The 19,384-nt window shown below is 41.9% G+C and overlaps 1 protein-coding gene across 2 annotated transcripts in view; it reads right to left on the bottom strand.

Annotated features, from left to right (window-relative positions):
- Positions 1-19,384, bottom strand: part of SASH1 (SAM and SH3 domain containing 1) — a 322,628-nt gene that overhangs the window by 265,161 nt on the left and 38,083 nt on the right. The window contains exon 2 of one of the 2 annotated variants that reach the window (XM_019951425.3): positions 10,660-10,722. The exons of the other annotated variant lie outside the window; for it this stretch is intronic. The gene's annotated coding sequence lies outside the window, so the exon portion shown is untranslated. The remainder of the gene's footprint in view (positions 1-10,659; positions 10,723-19,384) is intronic. 2 annotated transcript variants of the gene reach the window in all.

The raw sequence follows: 19,384 nt of genomic DNA, 5'->3' as shown, positions 1-19,384 counted from the left end.
AAATTGGAGGTTGCAGAGCAAAGACTTGCAGGGGCTGAGGCAGATACTGAGAGTGAAATGAAAAAGAGCAAGAGAAAGAAAAGACCTTGGATTGCATGTTCTCTGAGCAACCCCGAAGGTGTTCTGTCTTAGCTACTCGAGATGCTCCTGCTGCATCCAGGTGTTGTGCCCTTTCCACTCCCTGGGTCTTTCTTCCCTGTGGCCCGGGGAGATGGAGACAGAGGCCATACACGCCTGGCACGGTTAAGAGCACAGACCCTGGAGTTAGTTTGCTGGTGGTATATTCTGTTGTGTAATTTTGGGCAAGTGACTTTCTTATCTAAGCCTCGGTGAATTCTTCTGTACCGTGAAGATTCACTCATTCATTTAACAAATATTTATCAAATGCCTGCTATATGCCAGGCACCGTTCTAAGGATCAAATGAGAGAATGAAGGCGAAGCACTTAGCACTGTGAAAATAAATAATGGCTATTATTATCTATTGAGAATCTACTGTGCGCAGGCCCTAGGCCATACACTTTGGGCAATTACTTAACCTCTTTCTGCCTCAGTTTTCCTCATTTGCAAGGGGGGAATCTTGTCTCGTATGGCTTTTGTAAGGTTTAAATGAGGTGATGTATTTTAAGTACTTAGTGCCTGGCACGTAATAAATGTTATATAACTGTTTGCTATCACTACCTCAGTTTCTAAGTAACAACCTGGAGAGGTAAGTGTCATTATCATCACTTTAAGGATGAGTTTACTGAGGCTCAGGGAGGTCAAGGTCAAATGGTCGGTAAGCCTCAGATTGATAGTCTTATCTGCCTGTATCCAAAGCCTGTCTGTGCTTTTCCCAAGGAACCTTGGTGCCTCCTAGAAGCATTGAGCACCCTCCTTGCGATCACACAGACCGTTTACACATGAACTTCCTTGTAGCTCTGAAATGCTACCCCGCTCAAGCCCCGTCCCTCTAAGTCTCTCCTATCAGTGCACCTGTGGGCGGATACACAGACGCACACGCACACACACTAGCATCCGTAGTCTTTGCACTTTGCATTCATTCTGAGCAGTGGCTCCTCTCCTCACAGAAACTATGCCACCAGTTATGCCTTTAGCAAAGTTGCCATCCACGGCTATAGAACCTGTATACTTTTTTGCCAGGTGATAAGTAAAAAGCGTAAATTTAGTTTTTCAACCTGTGAACTTTCTCAGGAAGAAAGCTATCTTCCTGGCTTGCTCATGCATTCATTCATTCATCAAAAATTCACTATTAGCCAAGCCCAGTCCTGGGTAAATTCTTAAATTCTTATTAACCACACTCTATGTTTTCTCAGTACGTAAAGTACTGGATCCTAATTGTAGACCTTGTACAGATTAGTTTAAAAGGAGAGGATGCAGGAAAAGACAATGTTTGTTTGTTTGCTTTTCACATGCCAGTGGTTGTCACTGACTGTCAGCAGACGACAGTTCTATCAACAACTCACAGCTTAAATAAGAAGCATATTTTCTCACTGTGTCCTCTGTATATCTTCCCCTTGGGAAACACACAGCTACAAATTATATGGAGACGCTTTAGAGCTAACTGAATCTCCCTCTGAGAATCCTGGGGGAATGTGACCGCTTTAATAAACTATTCTTCTAAACCTGATGAAGTCGCAAATATTGCAAATGTTCTGAAGAGCACATTATACCAAGCTGGTGATGGATCTGTGGAAAACAAAGTTCCATAGTCAAATATAGTAACTGCTTCTTTTGTAAAAAATTACAGGCCCAGGACTTCCGTGGTGGTGCAGTGGTTAAGAATCCGCCTGCCAATGCAGGGGACACGGGTTCGATCCCTGGTCTGGGAAGATCCCACGTGCCATGGAGCAACTAAGCCCATGCGCCACAACTACTGAGCCTGCGTGCTGCAACTACTGAAGCCCGTGTGCCTAGAGCCCGTGCTCCGCAACAAGAGAAGCCACGGCAGTGAGAAGTCTGCGCACCGCAAGGAAGAGTAGCTCCCGCTCGCCGCAACTAGAGAAAGCCCGTGCGCAGCAACAAAGACCCAATGCAGCCAAAAAAAAAAAAAGAAAAAAGAAAAAAATTACAGGCCCAGTTTTCCCCTCCAAAGTACCTGACCCAGGAGGGAATAGATTTTGAGGATTTGTACCTATATGGCATGAATTCTCAGAGTTATGCCCCCAAAGAGCTATAAGTTTTGAGAATGCATTTGCTGTGTGTTGTTCACTGAGCGTCCATTCTTTATTCTTTTAATAATATTTCAACTATCCCCTGGGGAAAGGTTCCTACTGGCTCTTGATTAAAACAAAACAAAACAAAACAAGACAAAAACAAACAAGAAAATTCCCTTATTGCCTTCTCCCCTAGTCTTTTGGTAACATGTGCTGTGACCATTGCTAACTGCTACCCTCACTGGGCTTCTTCCTTAGGGTTTCTTTTTGGGAATGCCCTAGAAGGTAGTATTGCTTAAGAGGTAAAGACTTCCGTTCAGCTCCGTTATTTGGAAACATAGAGAGCGTTGTAAAAGGAATTTTAAATATTTCTGACTTGTGTTAATTGTCACTATTTAGAGGTTACCATGAGGTTTCTGTCAAGAATTTGAAATAACACTAACACTGAGAGTTAAATGGCAAAATCAGTATACAATGCATTAGAGATATATACAAGGTGCCTTAAAGAGAGAGACTTGTTAAAAATATTTGCCAATCACCGTGATCAGAACAGATGTTACAGTCCCAGCTTTCATCCTTTTGTTGCTGGAATGTGGCTAGGTCTAGGTTTTCCCCTGGAGGGAGGGCCCAGGATAACCAGCGTGACAGGAGTCAGGAAAGCAGCCCTTTATCAACTAGTACAGAAGCATTTCCATAATTATTTCCAGATAATTAAGTATTTCCATAATTAAGTATTTCCATATTTAACAACTGGTTTGCAGAGGTGGATTTTCTAAGTGAATAGGAATCTTGCATGGGAATCTTCCAAATAAATCTTCACTTTCATACCTAATTTTTATTCATAAAGGGGTATTGTTTCTTTAAGAGGTCTCACAAACTTGTACAAGCTTTAGGCCACCACAAAATCAGATGCACACCAGATGACTTTAAGCCCAGTCAACAAGGTTGGATGGCAACTACGGAAGGGGTGTGGGAGGGGCTAGCTCTGGCTATGCCCATGTATGTGTTCACTGGCCACTGCACTGGGTGCTCTCGTCCACAACGCTTATGGTCCCATCATCATGTCAGGTTTACCCACTTTAGGAGGTGGATTCATCAGACTATCATTATAATTATATCCTGGTGTCATTATAATTTCTTATGATCTTTCATCAAACACTAATAGAATTTCTTCTATTTCATGCTTACCAAGGAACCTCGCGATTATACCTAGCTCCTGCGGTGGCTGCCTTTGAGAGGCTGGCCATTGGATTTAAGGGTGTAGTCCCTTGGGCAGTTCTGTTTCTCAGAAGAAATTAATAAAGTGGCATTCTATTTTATTAGTTATTATTCTAATTACTTGGCCAAAGTGAGTCCACTTCTGAGAGACAGTCTATGCGAAGGTTTCTGAGGCTGTGAAGCTAGACTTCGGAGCATGATTAATTGACTAAAATAAACATCCTGTCTCTAGGGACAGATACTCCATTGCATTGCCCTTGGCCTTCTTCCTTTACACTCAGCAGTATTTTTACTTCAGCAGAACTGTTTATTTGTCTCCCCCCACTAGACTGTAAACTCCTCGGGAATAGGGGCCATCTGTATTCCAAATAGTATAAATACATAGCACAGAATAAGAACTCAATAAATATTTGGTGAATGAGTGAATGGTGTAAGAAAAAGTGTGTGATATTCTTTGGATACTAGTAAACTAGTAGTGATGTAAACTTTTAGCTAAATTTACAAAATCACTTTGTTTTTCACCAATTTATTTCTTCATTACAAAAGTATTCATCATGCTTTGGAGGTTGAAGATCTTTCACCTGTTTGTTGACAAGTCATATCAGATATATTATAAACCCAGCCACTGTTGATATAAAGTCATCTCTTCCTTAATTTTTTTCACTACAGTATAGTCCCTTTATTGTTTTATGTCTACCAGATCTGCAAATATTTTGGGGAATTGGAAATCATTTTCTACTTGGCACTTAAAGCTAGTGATGAGAAGCTAGGTATAGTAAGAATAAACCAGTTCTGGGATGAATTCCTTTATTGAAGAATGTGCAAAATAACCCAGATGAATGGTATTGATGTTACTACACAATATTTTCATCACCCAGAAAAATCTACTGTTGGTTTTAAAGTGCACGCGCACACACACACGCACACACACACACACACACACACACGTTACCCCATTACATGAAAATGTTGAGGCAGAAGTTGAGGGAAATAAAACAATTCTAATGGAAATAGCCTTTTTAAAAAGAACATTCAGAGGCAAATGAATGAACTGAATGCTGATGAGAGAAATAAAAATGAAAAGACTTCTACTTCTCCACAGCTATACATTCCTGTGAGATTTTATTTCTGAGTCTACTCTCTTGTCAACCCTAAAGGATATAAGTAATCTAAGAAAGAAAGAGGAGAGAGGGAGAGAAAGGGAGAGAGAGAGAGAGAGAAGTCAGAATAAAGTATGAGTGTGTGTGTATTAGGAAAAAGAAGATGCTTCACAGCTTAATTCTTGTTTTTTTCTCAAACTTGAAAACCAAACCAAAATAGAAACTCCATCCCTCTATCACTAACATGTATTCTGAAAAAAAAAACAATCCTTCAGTTATTATGAACTATATTGCTGGCTCTGTAACTTGCCTTATTAAAGAACCCCAGCAGAGGAGAGGGTGTGGAGAAAAGGGAACCCTCTTGCACTGTTGGTGGGAACGTAAACTGATACAGCCACTATAGAGAACAGTATGGAGGTTCCTTAAAAAACTAAACATAGAATTACCATATGATCCAGCAATCCCACTACTGGGCATATACCCAGAGAAAACCACAATTCAAAAAGACACATGCACCCCAATGTTCACTGCAGCACTGTTTACAATAGCCAGGTCATGGAAGCAACCTAAATGCCCATCGACAGACAAATGGATAAAGAGGATGCGGTACATATATACAATGGAATATTACTCAGCCATAAAAGGAACGAAATTGGGTCATTTGTTGAGACGTGGATGGATCTAGAGACTGTCATACACTGTGAAATAAATCAGAAAGAGAAAAACAAATATCGTATACTAACGCATATATGTGGAACCTAGAAAAATGGTACAGGTGAACCGGTTTGCAAGGCAGAAATAGAGACACAAATGTAGAGAACAAACGTATGGACACCAAGGGGGTAAAGTGGCGGTGGGGTGGGGATGGTGGTATGCTGAATTGGGCAATTGGGATTGACATGTATACACTGATGTGTATAAAATGGATGACTAATAAGAACCTGCTGTATAAAAAAAAAAAAAAAGAACCCCAGCAGAGACAACATACAATGCATTTACAAGGGGGAAAGTAATTGCTCTAAGTGAACAATTAGTATTTCCAAATCAGTTGTCGCTTCTGTTAGATTGACACTTTGTGCCTCTCGGAGGGGAGACAGGGAACTTTCTAGGCTCAAGCAGACATCATCTGGCCTTCATCTTTGTATCACTTTTCAATTGTAGCATGATCATCAATGGTACCCATGCTGTAATATCAAGAACTGATTTTATTAGCAGCACCCACCACTTAATTACAGGCTACCTGATCACCTTAGCTTCCTTGATAGAGCTGAGTTTGGGAGAGAAGCAATCATTTGGGAATTGTGCTTGTCTTGAGAAACAGAAGAGTTAATGTTGTTTGTTTTCATAAGCAGAGAGGAAGTTATCAACCCTGTGGATTCTAAAATTCTAACCCTCAAGAGCTTTTAGCATTTCCTCTTTAAGGCATCAAGCAGCTGTTTCTCTTGGGAGGGCTCCTGGAAGCCAACCGAGCTGAACACGGGGTAATGGAATGTGGGCTTGAAGAAGGAATGCTGAGATCCAGCTTCTACTCACACACACACACACACGCGCGCACACGCACACGCACACACACACACAGAGTCACCAGAACCTATAAGTAGCTCAACTGAAATCCTTTTTCCTTATAGCCACGCAAGGCACGAATCCATCCTCTCCTCTGTCAAGTGGAGTGACCTTCCTCAGGCCGCCTGAGGGGTCCCCGCTCACAGGAACCCTGCGGCCAGAAGCACAGCTGCGATCCAGCTGCCTCTGAACTAGCAGGCCACCTGGAATACAGCCCCAGAAGAAGGGACAGCCACAGCGCAGTAGCGGCTCCTTCTGCAAACGCTGTGGGAACGCATCAGGAGTCCTCCCTGTTACAGAAACTGGAGGCCTCTAGCTGTCCTGCTTGTTCCCTGCCATAGCTTGTCTCCTCCTGGTGGAGCTGCCATTAGCTCCCAGGAACACGGGCCCCCTCTCTGAGTGTGTTTTCACTTATATTATCATGATAACCATTAACAGTAAACAACTTCCTGCCACTGGGTGCGTTCCTCCAGCAATATCGAGTTGCGATATTCTACACGGTGTGTCTTGTTATGGGAAATGCCATGGCCTGTGAATACAGCTGGGCTCTCCTGCAGGAAAGGGAGACATTTTCTAGTGTCAAATGTGCAGGGAAAACATGGACTCGAGGACAGGAAGCTGGACCTTAGTAGGTGATTAGGTCTGGGCTTCCAGGAGTCTAAGCACGCTTCCCTGCAGGGTAGGAGGGGATCCTGACCTTGCCACATGGATGCAGGCCTAGAGCTGGGAAGGGAGGCCCATGACCAAGCTCCATGTCAAGGGCATGTTATACAGCCATGTGTTACTTGATTTCTTTTGCAGGAAGACCCTCTTTAAATGCTCCAGCTCACTCTCAGAGTGTTTTGGAAAATTCAAAGAATGGTCTCGGGCCAGCAGTTGAGAGAAGAGTTAGAGGGAGGCCGTGTCCCTGAGGCTGGGCTGGGGGTCACAGGAGAGACTCCAAATCTTTGCTGAGTCAGTCCACAGGCCTCCCACATGGCTGAACAGTGGGCTTCCCCACATCACTTCTCGTCATCCATTTCCATAGCCTTCCCAGTAACCAACATGTTCATAAGCTCAACGATGGCTATCATGACTGTTTAGAGAGCTAAGAGTTCAAATCCAGCTTTAGGGGACTTCCCTGGTGGTCCAGTGGCTAAAACTCCGTGCTCCCAAATGCAGGGGGCCCAGTTTTGGTCCCTGGTCAGGAAACAATATCCCACACGTCACAAGTAAAGATCCCGCACGCCACAACTAAGACTGGCACAGCCAAATAAATAAATATATTTAAAAAAAAATCCAGCTTTAAAGCAGGATTTCAAGTCTCCCACCTGACGTGCCAATTGAAATCTCCTGCTTTTATAGGTGGTCAACATATGGGATTTATACCATCAGTAAGAGTAAAAACAGCACATATTCGGTGCCAACAGGAGAGAGTACACACGTTGGTACAGCATATAGTCACCGCCCATGGTCCTTAAGGAAGAAACTATTTCCCTCTCTGGGACTGGGCTAGTTCATATAGAAAAAAATTCTTAAAAAATCTGTGTCTAGCTGTAGATGAACCAATGGCATATGGGGTCCTGAGGCACCCACAGTATATTCCACTAAAGAAACGAGAGCAGAATAAAATATAATATGCATTTTTTTATTGTGGCAGCTGCCTTTTTCAGAGAAGTACTAACCAGATATTAAGGTCATTCCTGAACCAGTAAATTGCCTTGTGAATGATAAACCCTCTTTATGTGAAAGTTATAATAAACATTGGTGTGTGAGGAACAAGTGAAAGAGGACTTGGGACGGAAGCAAACACGCACTTTCCTTGGCCTTGAGAAATTAGATTGAACACTAGAGATTGGAGCCTTTGTTGTTAGGGGAGAGATTCTGAAATCACTGGGACATGAAAGCGTTCTCAGGCTCATTCCAAGCTACCAAAATGCAGGGTCCAAAGACACTCAGAGTCTCATAAAGTGTCTTGCCAAGAAAAAAATGGAACTTTGCCTTCTTGGCTTCCAAAAAGAGGGGTTCCATCCAGGTTCCCACTGGAATGGAGAAGTCATTCACATATTTTCCCACCCTTTCTGGTCTCTCTGAATCACAATGACTTTATTTTAGCTTGTTATTTACAAAAGGAAAATGGTCCCTTAAAATCAGGCCGAAGACCAGTCTTCAGGTTAAAAAAGAAGGTTAATAAAAATAAAAGTATATAATATTGCAAGATTACCACTATGGAATAAAAATTATGCACAGAAAAAATACTGGCAGTAAATAACACAAAAAGTTAAGGGTTGTTGTCTAATGGAATTAAATAAGCATGTTTTCTATAATGAAGGTGCTTTCATGGATAAATGGATAAAACGTACCCTTCCCCACTCTTATTTAAAAAATAAATCCATGAAGAAAAATTTTCATTTCCAAGTACTACTTGTCACTAGTAGTCAAGTCCTCACCATCTGCTTGCTGACTAACTACATAGCAAGAGCCCAGAAGACTACAGTTAATCCTGAATAGACCTACATTCTTTTAAAACGTCTACACTCAGAAACAACTAAGGCACAAAGGAACAAACAAAGATCACTCTTGACTGTTTTATTTCACTCTTTCTATCAGATTTTCAGTTATGAGTAAAACTTACCGCAATAATCCATGGATGTGGGGCTCACACCAGTCATTTCTGACCCAATTCTCAGTTTATAAAAATAATACCTAACATCTATTGAATGCTTGTTTTGTCAATAACGGAGTTGTGTGCTATAAATGTATTATCTCCTTGAATCCTTACACAGTCATGTAAGGTAGATGCTGGAGGCAGTCTCATGTACAGCCAAGAAGGTGGAGGCATGAAGAAGTTACGCCAACTTCCCAAGGTCACAAGGCTAACAAGTGGCAGAACAGGCCCTGAACCCTGACCACGTGACCCTAGAGCCCACACTCTCCACCATGAAGCTTTACTGCCTTGTGAAGCTGTACGATATTGTGCCTTCCCCCTTCTTTAACTGATGTTCAAAATTCTCTGTTGAAACATCTATAACGGGATATAAACGTGTACCCCGAGGCTTCACAATGGGCATGTTCTGGGGAACGTCTTAGACACAATGTAAGGTGTCCATAAATCTGAAGTTTTAAAAGCAGGAGGAGATACCATTTACCTAGTAGTTTTCATCTCAGAGAACATCTTTTAGGAAAATTCTAGCAGTGCAACGGCATAATGTCTGACTCAGCGCTTGTGTGTGTGTGCCCTTATGTAGAGACATTTGGACCGTGAGAGGTCGTAAAGTGTATTTAATCCACCTCTTCAGCTAGGTTAAGGGACTTGCTCAGGGTCTGACAACTAGTTAAGAAGGTGGCCAGGATGAAAACACAAGTCTCATCTCCCATTTCAGGACTCTTCCAACTGTTGCTTCTCATCTTAAGCCCAAGAACAGAGAGAAGCAAATTGGAGCAATAGAATTTCAATGATTACTTAGAATCTGAGGGTTTTAGTTCTAGTAGATATTTTTTCCCTATGATGGGCTTTTTTTTAGAGTTTGCCAAAAATAGGTCTGTGGAGACCATGAAATGTTTTGTGTATGAGAGAGGGAAAGAGATAAAAACGTAACTTAAAAAAAAAAAAAGATGACTATGCAGGCAAAAATAATGGTATGGGAAATTAAATCCCACGCCTAGAGGTCTGAAGCTGATAACTTTTCCTGACCCCAGTGGGAAGATATCTTCCTTTCTCGGGGAGCACAAAATCGTTGGCTATGCTTTCTCTCTCCCTTTGAAGAATATGTCTTCTCCCTATTAGTACAGGACAGATCAGGTGACAATAAATCCAATCTGGGACTGACATTAAAAATGTCTTTCTCTTGATCGCGCTGTAAAGGCTTCAGCCCCAAGTTGGCGAGTGCTGAGAGCTGAGTTGGAGGCGGAGGCCTGACACACAGAGTAATGCCTGTGGTATGAGGGGGCCGTTACCCACCAGCAGCCTCGGGTGTGGGAAACTATTCCTTCAACTCAGGGAAGGCAGCCCAAACTCTGCAAATTTGATCTCCTTCTTTTGCCAAAGAGCCAGCTACAAGATTCTGGTATCCATCACTATTATTATAACTGTAGGGGGAAAAAAAATGACTTAATTGTAAAACGGTGACCTCACCCTAATAACCACGGTCTAATCATTTCTAAAGAAAGCTGCCTTTTTCATTTCTGCCAACTTGCAAATGAAACAAATTATATCGGAACATGATTATATTCATTAGTGATAATTCCATGAAAACAGTGAGGATTTGAATTTACCCTATACTTAACCCAGACAACTAACACTGCTGTGCAAACCTCGGGTCAAGTGATCGATGCTGTGTTAGGAGAATATTTGTCCCAGGCTATAAGCAAATGAGTGTGCCTCTTCCTCAGTGAGATGCTGATTCAGGTGAGAAAAAGAAAGCAAGACACCAGAATGCTCCTCCTCTAAATTACTTAGTTTAGCACCTTTGACTGTTATTTCTCTGATTTAACTCTGCAGTTTTCTATGGGAGAGAATGACACATGGGACAAGCCTACTCTCTCACGGTCACATGTCAACATCCTGGGAGGCTGAACTGATGCAGGTTACGTAGAGGCAGCTTGAGGGTTGATTATGCCCTGACGTCGGTCGCCTCCCACGTACCTGAGAGGTTGCGTGATGTCTTCTGGACAGCTAGGCATTCCATTTTAGGAGGGAGGCAGAAGACTGAATAAAGGAGAAGAGAGAATAAAGAAGCATTGTGACAGAATGACAACGTGTCCTAACATCGTGTTTATTAACCATTTTTGAGCTGATTTCTATGTCATTCCCGGGAGATTGATTAGCAAGGTGCCACTTTTACAGAAGAAAGAACTAAAATGGAGAAGGACAGAGACAGTGACATAATGACTTGCTTGAGATGAATTAGCAAATCAGAGCAGGACCTGGAGAATCACTCAAATTGGCCAATACCTGCTCCTGAGCTCCGACAATGAAATGAAGTTCAAAATTTGGAAAGGAAGAAGATGCTAAGCCAGCTTCCCTTCCACTGTGGTCCAGCTGGTCAGACTTCTTTCAGATCCACGCCCTGGGTCATGGGAGAGCGTGTGGGAGGGTCACTGCTAAGCCAGCACTCCCTCCAGGGAAACATCCCAAGGCCAGGTCACAAAGAGAACGGGTCAATATTATCTCCCTATCAGAAGGACCACATGACGTTATAGTATCATTTCCTTCAGGAAATGTCAACACCCCCAAATTATTTAGCCACCATGAGCCCCTACAGAATAACAGCCTTCACCTAAGACTAAGGAAATATCTCTCTCAGTCAAACAAATATGCTTGGAATCAGTGAGCAAAAATGTCTTTTCTCACGTAAATTATGAAGTCCCTCAAAGTAGGATGCGGTGATAGAAGTTAAATAATTCTAATATCCCCGGTTGACCCAAACATCTGGCTCGACAAACTCACAGGCCAGTAGAGCGCCTGGTACTTTGCAGGGTCACAGTTTGTGTCTCTGCTTCCATCTGACCTTGACCCTGCCCAGCTTCCTCTAATCTGCCTGCTAACTTGGTTAGTGAATGACAACAATTCCCAGAGTAATTTTTTGGAGGTATTTTTGAGCTGACCCACATTGATTTTTCCCCAACTAACCTGATATGCAAGTTGAGCCAGTAGGAGAGGAGTGTATACAGTGGTGATAAGGGTGAAGTATATGTATTCAGCAAACATTGATTGAGAAGTCAGTATATGCCAGGTATTTTTCTAGTCCTGGAAATACAGCAGTGAGTAAAACTCATAAAACTCCCTCCTCTCATTTAATTTATAATTAAAAAAATTTTTTTAAATTTATAATTTGATGTGGGTATATGTGTGTGTAATTGAGATGGGGGTGGGTAAGACATAATGGCCAACATAAGTGGAAAATTTTATATTGTATGTTAGAAGGTCATGAGTGTTATCAAGTGAAACTAGGAAAAGAGGATAGGAAGTTTTGAGGTGAGAAGTGATAGATGTAATTTAAATAAAGTGACAAAAGAAAGCCTGGTGAGAAGGAAACTTTTGTGCAAAAATTTGCAAGACAAAGTAGCAATCCCTAAATCCACCTGGGGAAGAGCATTTCTGGCTCTGAGTGTAGAGGCTCTGAGTAGGGCCACCATGATGCCCATTTTTGGGGTGTGGCATCCTCCTGGTATTCTAGATCAACGGTGTCCACTGGAATTGTATCACGAACAGGGGGCAGTGGGAAATGTGGCAGACCTGTCATGAGGTGGGAGCATTCTGCAAAGAGCAAGGGGGTCAGGGAGAGAGGGACAGTCAGAGGGAAAATGGAGGCCAGGTATTTTCAGGCTCTTTTTGACTAACTATGTGGGAAGTCTAGATGACTATACAGGGAATTTTTAAACAGCCTCATTGCTCGCGGCTACCAAGACCACAAATTCTAAAAATAGTCGGGCTGTTCCTCGGCTGCTTGGGTTTAGTAGCTCATAAGTGAGTTCCATGAGGGAACTATAAAAGTGGGCATGCCTTTATTTGCATGGTAGCTTTTCAATTCTCCAGCCCCTGCTGAACTTGGGAATAAAAGTTGCCATCAGAACAGATACCCGTTATAACGTGCTTGCTGTGTCATTTGGAATATTCAGCTCTGCTCTAGAGGCCAGGAAAACAAGTGGGATGATGAAATCCACAAGAAATCTTAGGCAAAGATAGTAAGTAAGCTCGTTCCTTATGCAATACAGGCAAACCTCATAGCATGTATTAAGTATAGGTAGAAAGTAATTTAGAATATGCTAAGACATACTGAAGATAAACAGAGTAAAGAATTATGTGATGCAACAAAGAATGTCACCTATAGATAGAAATGGATGGAAATATCAGGTCGTAAGTCTTTTTTTTTTTTTTTTTTTTTTTGTGGTACACGGGCCTCTCACTGTTGTGGCCTCTCCCGTTTCGGAGCACAGGCTCCGGACGCGCAGGCTCAGTGGCCATGGCTCACAGGCCCAGCCGCTCCGTGGCATGTGGGATCCTCCTGGACGGAGGCATGAACCCATGTCCCCTGCATCGGCAGGCGGACTCTCAACCATTGCGCCACCAGGGAAGCCCTTTTCTTTTTTTTTTTTTCCGTAAGTCTTGATCATACTACCTCTGGGCTGACAGCTACATCACCCCTATATTATTAGCCATTTATCAGTGACCCTCAATATGGTCCCATTCTGGCCCCACAAGAGCTGTGATCAAAAGATGCAGATAACATCTACCATGTTAAACATGATCATTGGTAAGCTACAGATTGTGGCCAGGGGTCCTCATCCTTGCATCTCTCCAGTAGAGCAAATGTGCCTCATTGGTCCAGGGGCAATCCCGCTATGGGCTCCCTTGCTCAAACCTCGCCTCTGGTCCCATACCACCTCATCACTGTGGAGAAAGAGACAGGACATATGGACCTTCAAAATCCAGGATTCGGATAGGGGGTGCTGCCACCTGCTTGCACCTCGTCCTGGCGAACTCACCCCTTCTCTTTCCCCTTGCTTTTCTCTCTGTGTTTTCAAGCAGTTGCATAAGCTATGTGCTTCCAGCATCTTAGTTCAGTCTTGTACCTTCCTGTTCTGTGACCTTTGGGATAATTTCCCACATACCACCTCACCGTTTTCTTCCCACACCCTTACTACGGAAGCGTGAAGCCCAGGTGCTATGAAGTTCTTAACAGTCCCTGTATTAGGTTATTATTCCCTGAATCCTGACATTCATAGTGAGTGAACAAGGTCCTTCAGAGTCCTTGTACAGAAGGAAGCAATTTTAAAATACAAAGAGAGGGGCTTCCCTGGTGGCGCAGTGGTTGAGAGTCCACCTGACGATGCAGGGGACACGGGTTCGTGCCCCGGTCTGGGAAGATGCCGCGGAGCGGCTGGGCCCGTGAGCCATGGCCGCTGAGCCTGCGCGTCCAGAGCCTGTGCTCTGCAATGGGAGAGGCCACAACAGTGAGAGGCCCGCGTACCGCAAAAAAAAAAAAAAAAAAAAAAGAAAAGAAAAATATATATAAAGAGAGAAAAAAATAAGCCTACTGTGTTTCTGCAAGTATCTTTTATATTTTCATTAGTGGTATAGACTTTTCAAAGCTTGACTAACTTTCTCCACCTATTAGCTTGGAGGGTCTAGAAATACCATGTAACTAGCCAAGGGGGAAAATTCAAGGCCATTTTGGAACCAGAAAGAGCTCTTCTAAGAGTCAAGGTCTTGGCTCATGAGATTTCTCCTACTATTTGCATGTACTATTATCTACTGATTATAATTGCTAGAAACATGTTTGTACTGGTCCCTTTGACGAAGTGGGCTGAAATAAGGAGTGTGGGTTTGACTCATCATAATGTATAAGAGTCAACCCTAAGGCCCCTGGACATGTTATTAAAGCCCGGAAACTGCTGAGTTAGTGTACAACTTAGACATCTAAAACTGAGACACAAATACCTCTTTTTAAAATTATGCAGTTTCTAATCAGTTTAACATGTTCTGTGGCAAATAATCATTCCAAAGAAACAAGAGTATTAGCTATCTCTCCATAATTGAGTAAGTCAAAAAGGACAATAAGAGGTTATAGTAACAAAAAATATCTTTTTGATTAGAGAGATTGTATTTTTCTGATTTTGTCTCTTCTTTCCATGAGGTGATTACACCTGACCAGATTAAGCATATGATTATATAAGGTCAGCAATCAGGGTCTGTTCATTTACTTACAACCCCTCGCCTTTCCCCTTACCACCTGCCAATTGCCTTTTTTTTTTTAAATGACATCAAGGAAATGTTACATTGGAAATCTCTATAAAGTACTTTTAAAAATTCCCAAATTTCGGGCTTCCCTGGTGGCGCAGTGGTTGAGAGTCCGCCTGCCGATGCAGGGGATGCGGGTTCGTGCCCCGGTCCGGGAAGATCCCACATGCTGCGGAGCGGCTGGGCCCGTGAGCCATGGCCACTGAGCCTGCGCGTCCAGAGCCTGTGCTCTGCAGCGGGAGAGGCCACAGCAGTGAGAGGCCCGCGTACAGCAAAAAAAAAAAAAAAAAAAAAATTCCCAAAGTTTTAGGAACCTAAAAATTAACAAATATGTCCCCAGAGAAGAGATGAAACTTCTAGTTGATGACTAACTATTAAAATTATTAAAAAGTTAGGGCAAAAAGACATTTCCAGAGTCAAACGGTCTTCAAAGAGTAGTTCTTGTAAATCAGCTCTTTTTGGAAAATTTAAAAATTATTTAAGCCTTCCAAACATGAAGAATGCCGGCTTTCAAAATCTTTGTGCAACGACATCACAGCATTTAAATAGAAATCCGATTCAGATGACAAAATACAATATCCATTTTTTTTTTTTTTTTTTTTTTTTTGCGGTACGCGGGCCTCTCACTGCTGTGGCCTCCCCCGTCGCGGAGCACAGGCTCCGGACGCGCAGGCTCAGCGGCCATGGCTCACGGGCCCAGCCACTCTGCAGCATGTGGGATCTTCCCAGACCGGGGCATGAACCTGTGTCCCCTGCATCGGCAGGCGGACTCTCAACCACTGCGCCACCAGGGAAGCCCAAAATACAATATTCTTACTTACTACAATCTCAATACAGTCTTATTATTGTTGGGGCAGAAATTCTAAATGTTAGCAAATAGAATAGTGGTACATTAAAAGAATATTATACCATTTACCAAGAATATATATTTCTCAAACAAATATCTAGCAACAAGTTTAATGGTAAAACATTAAAAGTTTTATTTTCATATCCAGAATAAGAATTCGATAGTAATGCCTACCATCTCCACAATTAATATTGTTCTAGAAATAGCCCATGAAATTTGACATGAGAAATGATAATTTAAGGGGTAAATATTGGTAAGGATGAGAAAAACATTATTATTAATTGCTGCTTATATTATTGTATTCCTATCAAATCCAATATAATCAACTGAAAAATTTACAAAATAATTAGTTAACATATAAAATGTCACTAGGAATAAAATAATCAGTTTTGGCTTTTCATCTGTTCTTTTTATTTTTGAAATTTATTTGATTTATTTTTTATATGGCATGTTCTTATTAGCCATCCACTGTATACACATCAGTGTATATATGTCAATCCCAATCGCCCAATTCAGCACACCACCATCCCCACCCCCCCATCACTTTCCCCCCTTGGGGTCCGTACGTTTGTTCTCTACATCTGTGTCTCAATTTCTGCCATGCAAACCGGTTCATCTGTACCATTTTTCTAGGTTCCACATATATGCGTTAATATATGATACTTGTTTTTCTCTTTCTGACTTACTTCACTCTGCATGGCACACTCTAGGTCCATCCACGTCTCTACAAATGACCAGCTTCATCCCTTTCTATGGCTGAGTAATATTCCATTGTATATATGTACCACACCTTCTTTATCCATTCATCTGTCGATGGGCATTTAGGTTGCTTCCATGACCTGGCTATTGTAAACAGTGCTGCAATGAACATTGGGGTGCATGTGTCTTTTTGAATTGTGGTTTTCTCTGGGTATATGCCCAGTAGTGGGATTGCTGGATCATATGGTAATTCTATGTTTAGTTTTTTAAGGCACCTCCATACTGTTCTCCATACTGGCTGTATCAGTTTACATTCCCACCAACAGTGCAAGAGGGTTCCCTTTTCTCCACACCCTCTCCAGCATTTGTTGTTTGTAGATTTTCGGATGATGCCCATTCTAACTGGTGTGAGGCGATACCTCATTGTACTTTTGATTTGCATTTCTCTAATAATTAGTGATGTTGAGCAGCTTTTCATGTGCTTCTTGGCCATCTGTATGTCTTCTTTAGAGAAAAGTCTATTTAGGTCTTCTGCCCATTTTTGGACTGGGTTGTTTGTTTTTTTAATATTGAGCTCCATGAGCTGTTTATATATTTTGGAGATTAATCCTTTGTCCATTGATTCGTTTGCAAATATTTTCTCCCATTCTGAGGGTTGTCTTTTCGTCTTGTTTATGGTTTCCTTTGCTGTGCAAAAGCTTCTAAGTTTCATTAGGTCCCATTTGTTTATTTTTGTTTTTATTTCCATTACTCTAGGAGGTGGATCAAAAAAGATCTTGCTGTGATTTATGTCAAAGAGTGTTCTTCCTATGTTTTCCTCTAAGAGTTTTATAGTGTCCGGTCTTACATTTAGGTCTCTAATCCATTTGGAGTTTATTTGTGTGTATGGTGTTAGGGATTGTTCTGATTTCATTCTTTTACATGTAGCTGTCCAGTTTTCCCAGAACCACTTGTTGAAGAGACTGTCTTTTCTCCATTGTATATCCTTGCCTCCTTTGTCATAGATTAGTTGACCACAGGTGCGTGGGTTTACCTCTGGGCTTTCTATCTGGTTCCATTGATCTATGTTTCTGTTTTTGTGCCAGTACCACATTGTCTTGATTACTGTAGCTCTGTAGTATAGTCCGAAGTCAGGGAGTCTGATTCCTCCAGCTCCGTTTTTTTCCCTTAAGACTGCTTTGGCTATTCGGGGTCTTTTGTGTCTCCATACAAATTTTAAGCTTTTTTTGTTCTAGTTCCGTAAAAAATGCCATTGGTAATTTGGTAGGGATTGCACTGAATCTGTAGATTGCTCTGGGTAGTATAGTCATTTTCACAATATTGATTTTTCCAATCCAAGAACATGCCAACTGCCTCTTAAAATTTTTGTTCTGTGCAGAATTGAGTTTAGTTCTGTGATTAAAATTGACATATCATTATGACACAAGTGGCCCTGAGGTGTGGACCTTTGTTTTCATTAGAAATCTGAGTCTAAATTTTATGGTAGAGGTGATGACTGAGTGAGATAGAGAGTTCATGCATTGTCAGGAGACGGTTAAAGGAGGAGACGGTTAAAGGAGACGGTTAATCCAAAATTAATTCTATTCTACTATATCTTGGGGAAAAAATAGCCCATGGCCCCATCAAGAGTGAATTTTAGAGCATATTTCAGATATTTTCAAAACTGTTGAGAACCAGGATTTTCAGGTCCTGCAAGGATTTTTTTTACTTGGCCTTAGCTCTGACTCTACCTCTCATTTTCTTCTTGTCCTTACCTCCCCGCCCCCACTTAGCTCAGCCAAGCACCAGACATTCCCAGAGTGAGGTCAAGGGTCATGCCAGACCCTACCTGCCGTGCAGAAACTTCACTGGCAGAAGTCAAATATGGATATTCCAGTATAAATACACACACAGACACACCATTAAATTCAAACTTACAAACCTCTTGAATCAATTAAAAATTCTGCTAAGTTTGCTAGTTTTTTTTGGTTAAGATGTTTCAGAAGGACTACAATGCAGAATGCACATAGAAGGAAGTAATTCTTACTGAATTTGCTTTTGCTTTAAAACTAAATTTAGGACCTTTTAATTACCTTAAGTGGTTCTCATTTTACAGCAAACATGACTAAGCAACTCTTTCCTCTTTTTGTATGACTCTGATAAATGGAGGGGCGTTTAGATAATTTAAATCAGTGTGTAATTAGTTGCTTAATTTCATTCTCCCTCTCTTGTCTGTAAGCACCAAGTGGGTAAGAACTGATTCTTGTTCCTCCTCGTATCATCAATGGCTGGTACACAGTACACACATGATACATATTTGTAAAAGATGTGGATGGATATTTGGACGGATGGAAGAATAAAAGGAAGGAAAGAGAACGAACAGAGGTGGGAGTAGGGTGGGCGGGAGCCTGCATGAAAGCTTCCTCTCTCTTTCTCTGGCAGACCAGAGAGAACAGCAGGTTGACTCTGCAGCGTGGTGACTTATAGCACCTAGAAGAGCTTGGACTTTGGTGTCAGACAGACTGGGTTTCAATCTTTGCTCTGCCCCTGCCTGTGGCTAATTACTTAACGTCTCAGACTCTCAGTTTCCTCATCTATAAACTGGAGAGAATACCACCTGCATCAGAGCTTTGTTGTAAATACCAAATCATAGACTCTCCATAAAAGCTCTCAGCTTGGTGCCAGGCTCAGAGTCCTGAATAATGAGACCCTAACTAAATGCTCGTTTTCCAAGGGGCACTGACTTCAGGGAATTTGAGGCATACAAGCCTGTAAGGTCTGGATGATGTGCAGTAGGACTGAAGGATGAGAAGCTAAATGCCAAGTTCTCCAATTTTCCTTGTCTACAGTCTGGCTCAGAGATTTAATATTTTCTTGTCTTCAGCCACCTCTTGAAGGACAATCCTATCTACTGATCAAGGTTCAACACCACATTTTAATTATCTTCTGTACAGTTGGATGCTCTACTTTATACTTTTTAAAATACTATTTTATGCTCAAGTGTAACATATTCGACAACACCAAGTGAAGAATCTCAAACTAGTGTCTCCTCTCCGGTCTCCTCTCTGTTAATTTTACTTTCATTCTCTCAAACTCCAGGCT

Source organism: Tursiops truncatus, chromosome 12 (assembly GCF_011762595.2).
Source record: "Tursiops truncatus isolate mTurTru1 chromosome 12, mTurTru1.mat.Y, whole genome shotgun sequence".
Lineage (NCBI taxonomy): Eukaryota > Metazoa > Chordata > Mammalia > Artiodactyla > Delphinidae > Tursiops > Tursiops truncatus.
This window is presented reverse-complemented; position numbering and strand designations above follow the sequence as displayed.